This window comes from Lissotriton helveticus, chromosome 10 (genome assembly GCF_964261635.1).
Source record: "Lissotriton helveticus chromosome 10, aLisHel1.1, whole genome shotgun sequence".
In the NCBI taxonomy this organism is placed as follows: Eukaryota; Metazoa; Chordata; class Amphibia; order Caudata; family Salamandridae; genus Lissotriton; species Lissotriton helveticus.
Window position 1 is genome coordinate 590,655,454 of NC_136071.1, and position 15,160 is coordinate 590,670,613.

General features: G+C 47.1%; 25 non-coding genes across 25 annotated transcripts; all 25 read left to right on the plus strand.

Moving 5' to 3' along the window:
• Positions 1-188: 188 nt before the first annotated feature.
• Positions 189-260, plus strand: TRNAP-AGG (transfer RNA proline (anticodon AGG)). The gene has a single exon. It is a non-coding gene; the product is annotated as a tRNA-Pro (tRNA).
• Positions 261-645: 385 nt separating this feature from the next.
• Positions 646-718, plus strand: TRNAV-AAC (transfer RNA valine (anticodon AAC)). The gene has a single exon. It is a non-coding gene; the product is annotated as a tRNA-Val (tRNA).
• Positions 719-1,014: 296 nt separating this feature from the next.
• Positions 1,015-1,126, plus strand: TRNAL-CAA (transfer RNA leucine (anticodon CAA)). The gene is made up of 2 exons: positions 1,015-1,052; positions 1,081-1,126. It is a non-coding gene; the product is annotated as a tRNA-Leu (tRNA).
• A 939-nt stretch (positions 1,127-2,065) lies between these two features.
• TRNAP-UGG (transfer RNA proline (anticodon UGG)) lies at positions 2,066-2,137 on the plus strand. Its single transcript has one exon. It is a non-coding gene; the product is annotated as a tRNA-Pro (tRNA).
• A 384-nt stretch (positions 2,138-2,521) lies between these two features.
• On the plus strand, positions 2,522-2,594 carry TRNAV-UAC (transfer RNA valine (anticodon UAC)). Its single transcript has one exon. It is a non-coding gene; the product is annotated as a tRNA-Val (tRNA).
• A 434-nt stretch (positions 2,595-3,028) lies between these two features.
• On the plus strand, positions 3,029-3,100 carry TRNAP-AGG (transfer RNA proline (anticodon AGG)). The gene has a single exon. It is a non-coding gene; the product is annotated as a tRNA-Pro (tRNA).
• A 386-nt stretch (positions 3,101-3,486) lies between these two features.
• Positions 3,487-3,559, plus strand: TRNAV-AAC (transfer RNA valine (anticodon AAC)). Its single transcript has one exon. It is a non-coding gene; the product is annotated as a tRNA-Val (tRNA).
• Positions 3,560-3,855: 296 nt separating this feature from the next.
• TRNAL-CAA (transfer RNA leucine (anticodon CAA)) lies at positions 3,856-3,967 on the plus strand. Its single transcript has 2 exons — positions 3,856-3,893; positions 3,922-3,967. It is a non-coding gene; the product is annotated as a tRNA-Leu (tRNA).
• Positions 3,968-5,370: 1,403 nt separating this feature from the next.
• On the plus strand, positions 5,371-5,443 carry TRNAV-UAC (transfer RNA valine (anticodon UAC)). Its single transcript has one exon. It is a non-coding gene; the product is annotated as a tRNA-Val (tRNA).
• Positions 5,444-5,877: 434 nt separating this feature from the next.
• On the plus strand, positions 5,878-5,949 carry TRNAP-AGG (transfer RNA proline (anticodon AGG)). The gene has a single exon. It is a non-coding gene; the product is annotated as a tRNA-Pro (tRNA).
• Positions 5,950-6,334: 385 nt separating this feature from the next.
• On the plus strand, positions 6,335-6,407 carry TRNAV-AAC (transfer RNA valine (anticodon AAC)). Its single transcript has one exon. It is a non-coding gene; the product is annotated as a tRNA-Val (tRNA).
• Positions 6,408-6,703: 296 nt separating this feature from the next.
• TRNAL-CAA (transfer RNA leucine (anticodon CAA)) lies at positions 6,704-6,815 on the plus strand. The gene is made up of 2 exons: positions 6,704-6,741; positions 6,770-6,815. It is a non-coding gene; the product is annotated as a tRNA-Leu (tRNA).
• Positions 6,816-7,754: 939 nt separating this feature from the next.
• Positions 7,755-7,826, plus strand: TRNAP-UGG (transfer RNA proline (anticodon UGG)). Its single transcript has one exon. It is a non-coding gene; the product is annotated as a tRNA-Pro (tRNA).
• Positions 7,827-8,210: 384 nt separating this feature from the next.
• TRNAV-UAC (transfer RNA valine (anticodon UAC)) lies at positions 8,211-8,283 on the plus strand. The gene has a single exon. It is a non-coding gene; the product is annotated as a tRNA-Val (tRNA).
• Positions 8,284-8,717: 434 nt separating this feature from the next.
• Positions 8,718-8,789, plus strand: TRNAP-AGG (transfer RNA proline (anticodon AGG)). Its single transcript has one exon. It is a non-coding gene; the product is annotated as a tRNA-Pro (tRNA).
• Positions 8,790-9,175: 386 nt separating this feature from the next.
• On the plus strand, positions 9,176-9,248 carry TRNAV-AAC (transfer RNA valine (anticodon AAC)). Its single transcript has one exon. It is a non-coding gene; the product is annotated as a tRNA-Val (tRNA).
• A 296-nt stretch (positions 9,249-9,544) lies between these two features.
• On the plus strand, positions 9,545-9,656 carry TRNAL-CAA (transfer RNA leucine (anticodon CAA)). The gene is made up of 2 exons: positions 9,545-9,582; positions 9,611-9,656. It is a non-coding gene; the product is annotated as a tRNA-Leu (tRNA).
• Positions 9,657-11,059: 1,403 nt separating this feature from the next.
• On the plus strand, positions 11,060-11,132 carry TRNAV-UAC (transfer RNA valine (anticodon UAC)). The gene has a single exon. It is a non-coding gene; the product is annotated as a tRNA-Val (tRNA).
• Positions 11,133-11,566: 434 nt separating this feature from the next.
• Positions 11,567-11,638, plus strand: TRNAP-AGG (transfer RNA proline (anticodon AGG)). Its single transcript has one exon. It is a non-coding gene; the product is annotated as a tRNA-Pro (tRNA).
• A 385-nt stretch (positions 11,639-12,023) lies between these two features.
• TRNAV-AAC (transfer RNA valine (anticodon AAC)) lies at positions 12,024-12,096 on the plus strand. The gene has a single exon. It is a non-coding gene; the product is annotated as a tRNA-Val (tRNA).
• Positions 12,097-12,392: 296 nt separating this feature from the next.
• On the plus strand, positions 12,393-12,504 carry TRNAL-CAA (transfer RNA leucine (anticodon CAA)). The gene is made up of 2 exons: positions 12,393-12,430; positions 12,459-12,504. It is a non-coding gene; the product is annotated as a tRNA-Leu (tRNA).
• A 940-nt stretch (positions 12,505-13,444) lies between these two features.
• TRNAP-CGG (transfer RNA proline (anticodon CGG)) lies at positions 13,445-13,516 on the plus strand. The gene has a single exon. It is a non-coding gene; the product is annotated as a tRNA-Pro (tRNA).
• Positions 13,517-13,900: 384 nt separating this feature from the next.
• TRNAV-UAC (transfer RNA valine (anticodon UAC)) lies at positions 13,901-13,973 on the plus strand. Its single transcript has one exon. It is a non-coding gene; the product is annotated as a tRNA-Val (tRNA).
• A 434-nt stretch (positions 13,974-14,407) lies between these two features.
• Positions 14,408-14,479, plus strand: TRNAP-AGG (transfer RNA proline (anticodon AGG)). The gene has a single exon. It is a non-coding gene; the product is annotated as a tRNA-Pro (tRNA).
• Positions 14,480-14,865: 386 nt separating this feature from the next.
• On the plus strand, positions 14,866-14,938 carry TRNAV-AAC (transfer RNA valine (anticodon AAC)). Its single transcript has one exon. It is a non-coding gene; the product is annotated as a tRNA-Val (tRNA).
• The last annotated feature ends 222 nt before the right edge of the window (positions 14,939-15,160 follow it).

The window sequence follows — 15,160 nt, forward strand, 5'->3', positions numbered from 1 at the left end:
AGACACTTAGAGAAAACAAACTGTCTGAAGGACAGAGGCTTTTTAATTTCTTGTTTGATGACGGCCATGGAAAAGACAGCAATCATATTGCAGAAGAGAGCAACATGTGCAGTTGCTTGCTTTGGGTGAAGCATTCACCGACTAGCTGCCACTAACCCCTGGAGCCATGTCAGAGGTGACTCTTGCGTGGCTCGTTGGTCTAGGGGTATGATTCTCGCTTAGGGTGCGAGAGGTCCCGGGTTCAAATCCCGGACGAGCCCTTTTTAGAGCTAAACATACAAATCGTACTAAAAATGCACTATGCCTGACTATTTCTAGTAATACTCGGTGCATTGTTGCGCAACATATTCCTAACCTCAGAAGAAAAATGGATCACCGTGCTTTTTCTGCCTACCTGCTTAGTCTCAGTGTGTCCCAGGTGATGCTTTCCCAAGCTGTACTCGCAGACATTTAGGCATCAGATATTTGTCTGTCGATGCCTGCACAAGTAAATTTTGAATACGTCTAATTGCAAGCATGTTGGATGATATCTCTGAGGTTTTCACACTTGTTCTGCACATTCTGAGCCGCTGCTGATACAGCAGAATAGAAGTAGGGTGAAGCCTTGAGAGGAACTTTGCTTTAACAGTAGCAAGCAGCAAGGTCGTTTCTGTAGTGTAGTGGTCATCACGTTCGCCTAACACGCGAAAGGTCCCCGGTTCGAGACCGGGCAGAAACACTGAGCGTTGGCTGCTTTTATGTGCACACTCTAAAACCTTATTATCTGAATGCAAGTTTAAGAAGAGGTGGTCTTTGAACACAGTGAGCCGTGGGAAACTTTCTTTACCTTTGCAAGACGAAACAAAGTTATCTGCATCCGTCATCTGGGGGTCGTTCTTGTGCCTATTTTTATTTTGTTTAAGCTATGTTGTATTGTTGGGGCCTTTACACCTGTGACATTGCTGTGAAGGTTGTAAGTGGAAACATTGGCAGGTGCAGATAGAAGAGTTAGACCTAAGCCCCCCCTCATGAGCCGTCAGGATGGCCGAGTGGTCTAAGGCGCCAGATTCAAGAGAGCTTGATCTTCAGTGTAGCTGAGCCTTCTGGTCTCCTCATGGAGGCGTGGGTTCAAATCCCACTTCTGACAGGTCCCTTTTACACCCGTAAATCTTCCTGTTTTTTGCAGTGCGTTCCCGGCAAACACCACAATCTTTGCAGGAACCTGTAGCATGTGAAGAGAAATCCACCAACAATCAGGCTGGGCCCTCAATCACAAATCCATGGATTTCTGGAAATGACACCTCAGGCACACCTTCCATTAAATTTGCACTCCATCACAGTAACTGCCATGCTGGGTTTCTAACTAAGCAGTTGATCCCATCATTTGTTGTGAGGCTCTCCTGCCACCTTTTGGGCAGAGAAGGCACTGTCCCTGCAAAAACACAGGCAGACATGTTCAACAGGGCTTCCTGGTTATGTGGGAGGAGCAGAATGCCATTGGTCCCCCCTTGCAAATTCTAATTTACATAAGGAAGACAGAGAGGTAGCTGGGAGTAGGCACTGCACACGGGCATTGCACTCTCTCTTATGATTTGCAGCCAATTCTAGATTGAGGCAGGAGGAAAGGAGGTGACTCGCCCAACAATGGCTATACTGAGAAGTCAGCCACTCTGGGTCTCCCAGGTGAGTGTTTCAGGCCTGTGAGCCACTCATATAAATCTCGCCTGATCGAGCCTGATCGAGCGCTGAGCGAGCGCGTTTGAATCCAAATATCAAACCCCTCTTTCTCAGGCGCAGGAAATGGTGGGCCCTTCATTGCTTCTGGTGTGGAAGTCTATGGGGCAAGGGTCCAGGACTTGCAGAGGAGAACAATTGCCAGAAAGTGCTTGCTGTTCTCATCTGTGCCTTTTTTCTGCTCACTGGCTGATAGGAGATTGGCTGCCCCCTTTCTTGCTAGAGTGAAAAAACAACAACTTGAGAGAAAACATGACGTTGTGAGGCTCACTTAGAGGGAGACTAGCCAAATAGCCCTGCTTTTTTCTGAAAGACGCTTCAGAAATTGTTCAAAATGTCTCCTGGCCACTCAGGCTCGTTGGTCTAGGGGTATGATTCTCGCTTTGGGTGCGAGAGGTCCCGGGTTCAAATCCCGGACGAGCCCATGCTGTGGACATTTTCAGGATGCTTGTAATATAGGAGCATTTCTTCTTTTCAATGTTATAAGACGCTGTGTATGTCGAGAAAGTTCCTTACCCTGCACGCTATTTTCCACTTGTGGCGTGATAAAGGAGTGCAGGACTTCTTTGCAACTGCTTTTCTGGGCCAGACCAGCATGGTAGGAACATTACATGCATAGTGTTTTTCTAGTGTAATTTCAGGATATGGTTTCAAAATCGCCTCTTGGAATAAAAGTGGTCCTCATTCCTGTCTTCCAAAGAAATAGAGACCGGGTAAGGAGAGCCCAACTTTGAGCTACAAGGACATTGGCCCTTAGTCTGTGCATTCCAGCCCAATACATGCCAACAAGATTCCTGAGTTAGTGTCTGTTTCTGTAGTGTAGTGGTTATCACGTTCGCCTTACACGCGCAAGGTCCCTGCTTCGAGACAGGGCAGAAACAGCGGTTTGCTGTTTTTAACAATGTTTACCTTTACTGGCTGACTTTATAGGAAAGCTGAGATAATAGAGGCTGTCTATCCCTCACCAACCTGACGTAGTGTGCTCCAGAGATCTCAGTGACAGCTCGAAAAGAGAAGTGACGATAGCTTGCGCCATTCGCTTGCTCGCCCTTTGCTCTGAAGGGTGGGCCTACTTCATGAAAGCAAGGAATGAGAGCAGAAATGCTTTTCTTGTCCTCACCACAAGCAGACACTTAGAGAAAACAAACTGTCTGAAGGACAGAGGCTTTTTAATTTCTTGTTTGATGACGGCCATGGAAAAGACAGCAATCATATTGCAGAAGAGAGCAACATGTGCAGTTGCTTGCTTTGGGTGAAGCATTCACCGACTAGCTGCCACTAACCCCTGGAGCCGTGTCAGAGGTGACTCTTGCGTGGCTCGTTGGTCTAGGGGTATGATTCTCGCTTAGGGTGCGAGAGGTCCCGGGTTCAAATCCCGGACGAGCCCTTTTTAGAGCTAAACATACAAATCGTACTAAAAATGCACTAAGCCTGACTATTTCTAGTAATACTCGGTTGATTTTTTGCTTAACATATTCCTAACCTCAGTAGAAAAATGGATCACCGTGCTTTTTCTGCCTACCTGCTTAGTCTCAGTGTGTCCCAGGTGATGCTTTCCCAAGCTGTACTCGCAGACATTTAGGCATCAGATATTTGTCTGTCGATGCCTGCACAAGTAAATTTTGAATACGTCTAATTGCAAGCATGTTGGATGATATCTCTGAGGTTTTCACACTTGTTCTGCACATTCTGAGCCGCTGCTGATACAGCAGAATAGAAGTAGCGTGAAGCCTTGAGAGGAACTTTGCTTTAACAGTAGCAAGCAGCAAGGTCGTTTCTGTAGTGTAGTGGTCATCACGTTCGCCTAACACGCGAAAGTTCCCCGGTTCGAGACCGGGCAGAAACACTGAGCGTTGGCTGCTTTTATGTGCACACTCTAAAACCTTATTATCTGAATGCAAGTTTAAGAAGAGGTGGTCTTTGAACACAGTGAGCCGTGGGAAACTTTCTTTACCTTTGCAAGACGAAACAAAGTTATCTGCATCCATCATCTGGGGGTCGTTCTTGTGCCTATTTTTATTTTGTTTAAGCTATGTTGTATTGTTGGGGCCTTTACACCTGTGACATTGCTGTGAAGGTTGTAAGTGGAAACATTGGCAGGTGCAGATAGAAGAGTTAGACCTAAGCCCCCTCTCATGAGCCGTCAGGATGGCCGAGTGGTCTAAGGCGCCAGACTCAAGAGAGCTTGATCTTCAGTGTAGCTGAGCCTTCTGGTCTCCTCATGGAGGCGTGGGTTCAAATCCCACTTCTGACAGGTCCCTTTTACACCCGTAAATCTTCCTGTTTTTTGCAGTGCGTTCCCGGCAAACACCACAATCTTTGCAGGAACCTGTAGCATGTGAAGAGAAATCCACCAACAATCAGGCTGGGCCCTCAATCACAATTCCATGGATTTCTGGAAATGACACCTCAGGCACACCTTCCATTAAATTTGCACTCCATCACAGTAACTGCCATGCTGGGTTTCTAACTAAGCAGTTGATCCCATCATTTGTTGTGAGGCTCTCCTGCCACCTTTTGGGCAGAGAAGGCACTGTCCCTGCAAAAACACAGGCAGACATGTTCAACAGGGCTTCCTGGTTATGTGGGAGGAGCAGAATGCCATTGGTCCCCCCTTGCAAATTCTAATTTACATAAGGAAGACAGAGAGGTAGCTGGGAGTAGGCACTGCACACGGGCATTGCACTCTCTCTTATGATTTGCAGCCAATTCTAGATTGAGGCAGGAGGAAAGGAGGTGACTCGCCCAACAATGGCTATACTGAGAAGTCAGCCACTCTGGGTCTCCCAGGTGAGTGTTTCAGGCCTGTGAGCCACTCATATAAATCTCGCCTGATCGAGCCTGATCGAGCGCTGAGCGAGCGCGTTTGAATCCAAATATCAAACCCCTCTTTCTCAGTTCTCAGGCGCAGGAAATGGTGGGCCCTTCATTGCTTCTGGTGTGGAAGTCTATGGGGCAAGGGTCCAGGACTTGCAGAGGAGAACAATTGCCAGAAAGTGCTTGCTGTTCTCATCTGTGCCTTTTTTCTGCTCACTGGCTGATAGGAGATTGGCTGCCCCCTTTCTTGCTAGAGTGAAAAAACAACAACTTGAGAGAAAACATGACGTTGTGAGGCTCACTTAGAGGGAGACTAGCCAAATAGCCCTGCTTTTTTTCTGAAAGACGCTTCAGAAATTGTTCAAAATGTCTCCTGGCCACTCAGGCTCGTTGGTCTAGGGGTATGATTCTCGCTTCGGGTGCGAGAGGTCCCGTTTTCAAATCCCGGACGAGCCCATGCTGTGGACATTTTCAGGATGCTTGTAATATAGGAGCATTTCTTCTTTTCAATGCTATAAGACGCTGTGTATGTCGAGAAAGTTCCTTACCCTGCACGCTATTTTCCACTTGTGGCGGGATAAAGGAGTGCAGGACTTCTTTGCAACTGCTTTTCTGGGCCAGACCAGCATGGTAGGAACATTACATGCATAGTGTTTTTCTAGTGTAATTTCAGGATATGGTTTCAAAATCGCCTCTTGGAATAAAAGTGGTCCTCATTCCTGTCTTCCAAAGAAATAGAGACCGGGTAAGGAGAGCCCAACTTTGAGCTTCAAGGACATTGGCCCTTAGTCTGTGCATTCCAGCCCAATACATGCCAACAAGATTCCTGAGTTAGTGTCTGTTTCTGTAGTGTAGTGGTTATCACGTTCGCCTTACACGCGAAAGGTCCCTGGTTCGAGACCGGGCAGAAACAGCGGTTTGCTGTTTTTAACAGTGTTTGCCTTTACTGGCTGACTTTATAGGAAAGCTGAGATAATAGAGGCTGTCTATCCCTCACCAACCTGACGTAGTGTGCTCCAGGGATCTCAGTGACAGCTCGAAAAGAGAAGTGACGATAGCTTGCGCCATTCGCTTGCTCGCCCTTTGCTCTGAAGGGTGGGCCTACTTCATGAAAGCAAGGAATGAGAGCAGAAATGCTTTTCTTGTCCTCACCGCAAGCAGACACTTAGAGAAAACAAACTGTCTGAAGGACAGAGGCTTTTTAATTTCTTGTTTGATGACGGCCATGGAAAAGACAGCAATCATATTGCAGAAGAGAGCAACATGTGCAGTTGCTTGCTTTGGGTGAAGCATTCACCGACTAGCTGCCACTAACCCCTGGAGCCATGTCAGAGGTGACTCTTGCGTGGCTCGTTGGTCTAGGGGTATGATTCTCGCTTAGGGTGCGAGAGGTCCCGGGTTCAAATCCCGGACGAGCCCTTTTTAGAGCTAAACATACAAATCGTACTAAAAATGCACTATGCCTGACTATTTCTAGTAATACTCGGTGCATTGTTGCGCAACATATTCCTAACCTCAGAAGAAAAATGGATCACCGTGCTTTTTCTGCCTACCTGCTTAGTCTCAGTGTGTCCCAGGTGATGCTTTCCCAAGCTGTACTCGCAGACATTTAGGCATCAGATATTTGTCTGTCGATGCCTGCACAAGTAAATTTTGAATACGTCTAATTGCAAGCATGTTGGATGATATCTCTGAGGTTTTCACACTTGTTCTGCACATTCTGAGCCGCTGCTGATACAGCAGAATAGAAGTAGGGTGAAGCCTTGAGAGGAACTTTGCTTTAACAGTAGCAAGCAGCAAGGTCGTTTCTGTAGTGTAGTGGTCATCACGTTCGCCTAACACGCGAAAGGTCCCCGGTTCGAGACCGGGCAGAAACACTGAGCGTTGGCTGCTTTTATGTGCACACTCTAAAACCTTATTATCTGAATGCAAGTTTAAGAAGAGGTGGTCTTTGAACACAGTGAGCCGTGGGAAACTTTCTTTACCTTTGCAAGACGAAACAAAGTTATCTGCATCCGTCATCTGGGGGTCGTTCTTGTGCCTATTTTTATTTTGTTTAAGCTATGTTGTATTGTTGGGGCCTTTACACCTGTGACATTGCTGTGAAGGTTGTAAGTGGAAACATTGGCAGGGCCAGATAGAAGAGTTAGACCTAAGCCCCCCCTCATGAGCCGTCAGGATGGCCGAGTGGTCTAAGGCGCCAGACTCAAGAGAGCTTGATCTTCAGTGTAGCTGAGCCTTCTGGTCTCCTCATGGAGGCGTGGGTTCAAATCCCACTTCTGACAGGTCCCTTTTACACCCGTAAATCTTCCTGTTTTTTGCAGTGCGTTCCCGGCAAACACCACAATCTTTGCAGGAACCTGTAGCATGTGAAGAGAAATCCACCAACAATCAGGCTGGGCCCTCAATCACAAATCCATGGATTTCTGGAAATGACACCTCAGGCACACCTTCCATTAAATTTGCACTCCATCACAGTAACTGCCATGCTGGGTTTCTAACTAAGCAGTTGATCCCATCATTTGTTGTGAGGCTCTCCTGCCACCTTTTGGGCAGAGAAGGCACTGTCCCTGCAAAAACACAGGCAGACATGTTCAACAGGGCTTCCTGGTTATGTGGGAGGAGCAGAATGCCATTGGTCCCCCCTTGCAAATTCTAATTTACATAAGGAAGACAGAGAGGTAGCTGGGAGTAGGCACTGCACACGGGCATTGCACTCTCTCTTATGATTTGCAGCCAATTCAAGATTGAGGCAGGAGGAAAGGAGGTGACTCGCCCAACAATGGCTATACTGAGAAGTCAGCCACTCTGGGTCTCCCAGGTGAGTGTTTCAGGCCTGTGAGCCACTCATATAAATCTCGCCTGATCGAGCCTGATCGAGCGCTGAGCGAGCGCGTTTGAATCCAAATATCAAACCCCTCTTTCTCAGGCGCAGGAAATGGTGGGCCCTTCATTGCTTCTGGTGTGGAAGTCTATGGGGCAAGGGTCCAGGACTTGCAGAGGAGAACAATTGCCAGAAAGTGCTTGCTGTTCTCATCTGTGCCTTTTTTCTGCTCACTGGCTGATAGGAGATTGGCTGCCCCCTTTCTTGCTAGAGTGAAAAAACAACAACTTGAGAGAAAACATGACGTTGTGAGGCTCACTTAGAGGGAGACTAGCCAAATAGCCCTGCTTTTTTCTGAAAGACGCTTCAGAAATTGTTCAAAATGTCTCCTGGCCACTCAGGCTCGTTGGTCTAGGGGTATGATTCTCGCTTTGGGTGCGAGAGGTCCCGGGTTCAAATCCCGGACGAGCCCATGCTGTGGACATTTTCAGGATGCTTGTAATATAGGAGCATTTCTTCTTTTCAATGTTATAAGACGCTGTGTATGTCGAGAAAGTTCCTTACCCTGCACGCTATTTTCCACTTGTGGCGTGATAAAGGAGTGCAGGACTTCTTTGCAACTGCTTTTCTGGGCCAGACCAGCATGGTAGGAACATTACATGCATAGTGTTTTTCTAGTGTAATTTCAGGATATGGTTTCAAAATCGCCTCTTGGAATAAAAGTGGTCCTCATTCCTGTCTTCCAAAGAAATAGAGACCGGGTAAGGAGAGCCCAACTTTGAGCTACAAGGACATTGGCCCTTAGTCTGTGCATTCCAGCCCAATACATGCCAACAAGATTCCTGAGTTAGTGTCTGTTTCTGTAGTGTAGTGGTTATCACGTTCGCCTTACACGCGCAAGGTCCCTGCTTCGAGACAGGGCAGAAACAGCGGTTTGCTGTTTTTAACAATGTTTACCTTTACTGGCTGACTTTATAGGAAAGCTGAGATAATAGAGGCTGTCTATCCCTCACCAACCTGACGTAGTGTGCTCCAGAGATCTCAGTGACAGCTCGAAAAGAGAAGTGACGATAGCTTGCGCCATTCGCTTGCTCGCCCTTTGCTCTGAAGGGTGGGCCTACTTCATGAAAGCAAGGAATGAGAGCAGAAATGCTTTTCTTGTCCTCACCACAAGCAGACACTTAGAGAAAACAAACTGTCTGAAGGACAGAGGCTTTTTAATTTCTTGTTTGATGACGGCCATGGAAAAGACAGCAATCATATTGCAGAAGAGAGCAACATGTGCAGTTGCTTGCTTTGGGTGAAGCATTCACCGACTAGCTGCCACTAACCCCTGGAGCCGTGTCAGAGGTGACTCTTGCGTGGCTCGTTGGTCTAGGGGTATGATTCTCGCTTAGGGTGCGAGAGGTCCCGGGTTCAAATCCCGGACGAGCCCTTTTTAGAGCTAAACATACAAATCGTACTAAAAATGCACTAAGCCTGACTATTTCTAGTAATACTCGGTTGATTTTTTGCTTAACATATTCCTAACCTCAGTAGAAAAATGGATCACCGTGCTTTTTCTGCCTACCTGCTTAGTCTCAGTGTGTCCCAGGTGATGCTTTCCCAAGCTGTACTCGCAGACATTTAGGCATCAGATATTTGTCTGTCGATGCCTGCACAAGTAAATTTTGAATACGTCTAATTGCAAGCATGTTGGATGATATCTCTGAGGTTTTCACACTTGTTCTGCACATTCTGAGCCGCTGCTGATACAGCAGAATAGAAGTAGCGTGAAGCCTTGAGAGGAACTTTGCTTTAACAGTAGCAAGCAGCAAGGTCGTTTCTGTAGTGTAGTGGTCATCACGTTCGCCTAACACGCGAAAGTTCCCCGGTTCGAGACCGGGCAGAAACACTGAGCGTTGGCTGCTTTTATGTGCACACTCTAAAACCTTATTATCTGAATGCAAGTTTAAGAAGAGGTGGTCTTTGAACACAGTGAGCCGTGGGAAACTTTCTTTACCTTTGCAAGACGAAACAAAGTTATCTGCATCCATCATCTGGGGGTCGTTCTTGTGCCTATTTTTATTTTGTTTAAGCTATGTTGTATTGTTGGGGCCTTTACACCTGTGACATTGCTGTGAAGGTTGTAAGTGGAAACATTGGCAGGTGCAGATAGAAGAGTTAGACCTAAGCCCCCTCTCATGAGCCGTCAGGATGGCCGAGTGGTCTAAGGCGCCAGACTCAAGAGAGCTTGATCTTCAGTGTAGCTGAGCCTTCTGGTCTCCTCATGGAGGCGTGGGTTCAAATCCCACTTCTGACAGGTCCCTTTTACACCCGTAAATCTTCCTGTTTTTTGCAGTGCGTTCCCGGCAAACACCACAATCTTTGCAGGAACCTGTAGCATGTGAAGAGAAATCCACCAACAATCAGGCTGGGCCCTCAATCACAATTCCATGGATTTCTGGAAATGACACCTCAGGCACACCTTCCATTAAATTTGCACTCCATCACAGTAACTGCCATGCTGGGTTTCTAACTAAGCAGTTGATCCCATCATTTGTTGTGAGGCTCTCCTGCCACCTTTTGGGCAGAGAAGGCACTGTCCCTGCAAAAACACAGGCAGACATGTTCAACAGGGCTTCCTGGTTATGTGGGAGGAGCAGAATGCCATTGGTCCCCCCTTGCAAATTCTAATTTACATAAGGAAGACAGAGAGGTAGCTGGGAGTAGGCACTGCACACGGGCATTGCACTCTCTCTTATGATTTGCAGCCAATTCTAGATTGAGGCAGGAGGAAAGGAGGTGACTCGCCCAACAATGGCTATACTGAGAAGTCAGCCACTCTGGGTCTCCCAGGTGAGTGTTTCAGGCCTGTGAGCCACTCATATAAATCTCGCCTGATCGAGCCTGATCGAGCGCTGAGCGAGCGCGTTTGAATCCAAATATCAAACCCCTCTTTCTCAGTTCTCAGGCGCAGGAAATGGTGGGCCCTTCATTGCTTCTGGTGTGGAAGTCTATGGGGCAAGGGTCCAGGACTTGCAGAGGAGAACAATTGCCAGAAAGTGCTTGCTGTTCTCATCTGTGCCTTTTTTCTGCTCACTGGCTGATAGGAGATTGGCTGCCCCCTTTCTTGCTAGAGTGAAAAAACAACAACTTGAGAGAAAACATGACGTTGTGAGGCTCACTTAGAGGGAGACTAGCCAAATAGCCCTGCTTTTTTTCTGAAAGACGCTTCAGAAATTGTTCAAAATGTCTCCTGGCCACTCAGGCTCGTTGGTCTAGGGGTATGATTCTCGCTTCGGGTGCGAGAGGTCCCGTTTTCAAATCCCGGACGAGCCCATGCTGTGGACATTTTCAGGATGCTTGTAATATAGGAGCATTTCTTCTTTTCAATGCTATAAGACGCTGTGTATGTCGAGAAAGTTCCTTACCCTGCACGCTATTTTCCACTTGTGGCGGGATAAAGGAGTGCAGGACTTCTTTGCAACTGCTTTTCTGGGCCAGACCAGCATGGTAGGAACATTACATGCATAGTGTTTTTCTAGTGTAATTTCAGGATATGGTTTCAAAATCGCCTCTTGGAATAAAAGTGGTCCTCATTCCTGTCTTCCAAAGAAATAGAGACCGGGTAAGGAGAGCCCAACTTTGAGCTTCAAGGACATTGGCCCTTAGTCTGTGCATTCCAGCCCAATACATGCCAACAAGATTCCTGAGTTAGTGTCTGTTTCTGTAGTGTAGTGGTTATCACGTTCGCCTTACACGCGAAAGGTCCCTGGTTCGAGACCGGGCAGAAACAGCGGTTTGCTGTTTTTAACAGTGTTTGCCTTTACTGGCTGACTTTATAGGAAAGCTGAGATAATAGAGGCTGTCTATCCCTCACCAACCTGACGTAGTGTGCTCCAGGGATCTCAGTGACAGCTCGAAAAGAGAAGTGACGATAGCTTGCGCCATTCGCTTGCTCGCCCTTTGCTCTGAAGGGTGGGCCTACTTCATGAAAGCAAGGAATGAGAGCAGAAATGCTTTTCTTGTCCTCACCGCAAGCAGACACTTAGAGAAAACAAACTGTCTGAAGGACAGAGGCTTTTTAATTTCTTGTTTGATGACGGCCATGGAAAAGACAGCAATCATATTGCAGAAGAGAGCAACATGTGCAGTTGCTTGCTTTGGGTGAAGCATTCACCGACTAGCTGCCACTAACCCCTGGAGCCATGTCAGAGGTGACTCTTGCGTGGCTCGTTGGTCTAGGGGTATGATTCTCGCTTAGGGTGCGAGAGGTCCCGGGTTCAAATCCCGGACGAGCCCTTTTTAGAGCTAAACATACAAATCGTACTAAAAATGCACTATGCCTGACTATTTCTAGTAATACTCGGTGCATTGTTGCGCAACATATTCCTAACCTCAGAAGAAAAATGGATCACCGTGCTTTTTCTGCCTACCTGCTTAGTCTCAGTGTGTCCCAGGTGATGCTTTCCCAAGCTGTACTCGCAGACATTTAGGCATCAGATATTTGTCTGTCGATGCCTGCACAAGTAAATTTTGAATACGTCTAATTGCAAGCATGTTGGATGATATCTCTGAGGTTTTCACACTTGTTCTGCACATTCTGAGCCGCTGCTGATACAGCAGAATAGAAGTAGGGTGAAGCCTTGAGAGGAACTTTGCTTTAACAGTAGCAAGCAGCAAGGTCGTTTCTGTAGTGTAGTGGTCATCACGTTCGCCTAACACGCGAAAGGTCCCCGGTTCGAGACCGGGCAGAAACACTGAGCGTTGGCTGCTTTTATGTGCACACTCTAAAACCTTATTATCTGAATGCAAGTTTAAGAAGAGGTGGTCTTTGAACACAGTGAGCCGTGGGAAACTTTCTTTACCTTTGCAAGACGAAACAAAGTTATCTGCATCCGTCATCTGGGGGTCGTTCTTGTGCCTATTTTTATTTTGTTTAAGCTATGTTGTATTGTTGGGGCCTTTACACCTGTGACATTGCTGTGAAGGTTGTAAGTGGAAACATTGGCAGGTGCAGATAGAAGAGTTAGACCTAAGCCCCCCCTCATGAGCCGTCAGGATGGCCGAGTGGTCTAAGGCGCCAGACTCAAGAGAGCTTGATCTTCAGTGTAGCTGAGCCTTCTGGTCTCCTCATGGAGGCGTGGGTTCAAATCCCACTTCTGACAGGTCCCTTTTACACCCGTAAATCTTCCTGTTTTTTGCAGTGCGTTCCCGGCAAACACCACAATCTTTGCAGGAATCTGTAGCATGTGAAGAGAAATCCACCAACAATCAGGCTGGGCCCTCAATCACAATTCCATGGATTTCTGGAAATGACACCTCAGGCACACCTTCCATTAAATTTGCACTCCATCACAGTAACTGCCATGCTGGGTTTCTAACTAAGCAGTTGATCCCATCATTTGTTGTGAGGCTCTCCTGCCACCTTTTGGGCAGAGAAGGCACTGTCCCTGCAAAAACACAGGCAGACATGTTCAACAGGGCTTCCTGGTTATGTGGGAGGAGCAGAATGCCATTGGTCCCCCCTTGCAAATTCTAATTTACATAAGGAAGACAGAGAGGTAGCTGGGAGTAGGCACTGCACACGGGCATTGCACTCTCTCTTATGATTTGCAGCCAATTCTAGATTGAGGCAGGAGGAAAGGAGGTGACTCGCCCAACAATGGCTATACTGAGAAGTCAGCCACTCTGGGTCTCCCAGGTGAGTGTTTCAGGCCTGTGAGCCACTCATATAAATCTCGCCTGATCGAGCCTGATCGAGCGCTGAGCGAGCGCGTTTGAATCCAAATATCAAACCCCTCTTTCTCAGGCGCAGGAAATGGTGGGCCCTTCATTGCTTCTGGTGTGGAAGTCTATGGGGCAAGGGTCCAGGACTTGCAGAGGAGAACAATTGCCAGAAAGTGCTTGCTGTTCTCATCTGTGCCTTTTTTCTGCTCACTGGCTGATAGGAGATTGGCTGCCCCCTTTCTTGCTAGAGTGAAAAAACAACAACTTGAGAGAAAACATGACGTTGTGAGGCTCACTTAGAGGGAGACTAGCCAAATAGCCCTGCTTTTTTTCTGAAAGACGCTTCAGAAATTGTTCAAAATGTCTCCTGGCCACTCAGGCTCGTTGGTCTAGGGGTATGATTCTCGCTTCGGGTGCGAGAGGTCCCGGGTTCAAATCCCGGACGAGCCCATGCTGTGGACATTTTCAGGAGGCTTGTAATATAGGAGCATTTCTTCTTTTCAATGCTATAAGACGCTGTGTATGTCGAGAAAGTTCCTTACCCTGCACGCTATTTTCCACTTGTGGCGGGATAAAGGAGTGCAGGACTTCTTTGCAACTGCTTTTCTGGGCCAGACCAGCATGGTAGGAACATTACATGCATAGTGTTTTTCTAGTGTAATTTCAGGATATGGTTTCAAAATCGCCTCTTGGAATAAAAGTGGTCCTCATTCCTGTCTTCCAAAGAAATAGAGACCGGGTAAGGAGAGCCCAACTTTGAGCTTCAAGGACATTGGCCCTTAGTCTGTGCATTCCAGCCCAATACATGCCAACAAGATTCCTGAGTTAGTGTCTGTTTCTGTAGTGTAGTGGTTATCACGTTCGCCTTACACGCGAAAGGTCCCTGGTTCGAGACCGGGCAGAAACAGCGGTTTGCTGTTTTTAACAGTGTTTGCCTTTACTGGCTGACTTTATAGGAAAGCTGAGATAATAGAGGCTGTCTATCCCTCACCAACCTGACGTAGTGTGCTCCAGGGATCTCAGTGACAGCTCGAAAAGAGAAGTGACGATAGCTTGCGCCATTCGCTTGCTCGCCCTTTGCTCTGAAGGGTGGGCCTACTTCATGAAAGCAAGGAATGAGAGCAGAAATGCTTTTCTTGTCCTCACCGCAAGCAGACACTTAGAGAAAACAAACTGTCTGAAGGACAGAGGCTTTTTAATTTCTTGTTTGATGACGGCCATGGAAAAGACAGCAATCATATTGCAGAAGAGAGCAACATGTGCAGTTGCTTGCTTTGGGTGAAGCATTCACCGACTAGCTGCCACTAACCCCTGGAGCCATGTCAGAGGTGACTCTTGCGTGGCTCGTTGGTCTAGGGGTATGATTCTCGCTTAGGGTGTGAGAGGTCCCGGGTTCAAATCCCGGACGAGCCCTTTTTAGAGCTAAACATACAAATCGTACTAAAAATGCACTAAGCCTGACTATTTCTAGTAATACTCGGTTGATTTTTTGCTTAACATATTCCTAACCTCAGTAGAAAAATGGATCACCGTGCTTTTTCTGCCTACCTGCTTAGTCTCAGTGTGTCCCAGGTGATGCTTTCCCAAGCTGTACTCGCAGACATTTAGGCATCAGATATTTGTCTGTCGATGCCTGCACAAGTAAATTTTGAATACGTCTAATTGCAAGCATGTTGGATGATATCTCTGAGGTTTTCACACTTGTTCTGCACATTCTGAGCCGCTGCTGATACAGCAGAATAGAAGTAGCGTGAAGCCTTGAGAGGAACTTTGCTTTAACAGTAGCAAGCAGCAAGGTCGTTTCTGTAGTGTAGTGGTCATCACGTTCGCCTAACACGCGAAAGTTCCCCGGTTCGAGACCGGGCAGAAACACTGAGCGTTGGCTGCTTTTATGTGCACACTCTAAAACCTTATTATCTGAATGCAAGTTTAAGAAGAGGTGGTCTTTGAACACAGTGAGCCGTGGGAAACTTTCTTTACCTTTGCAAGACGAAACAAAGTTATCTGCATCCATCATCTGGGGGTCGTTCTTGTGCCTATTTTTATTTTGTTTAAGCTATGTTGTATTGTTGGGGCCTTTACACCTGTGACATT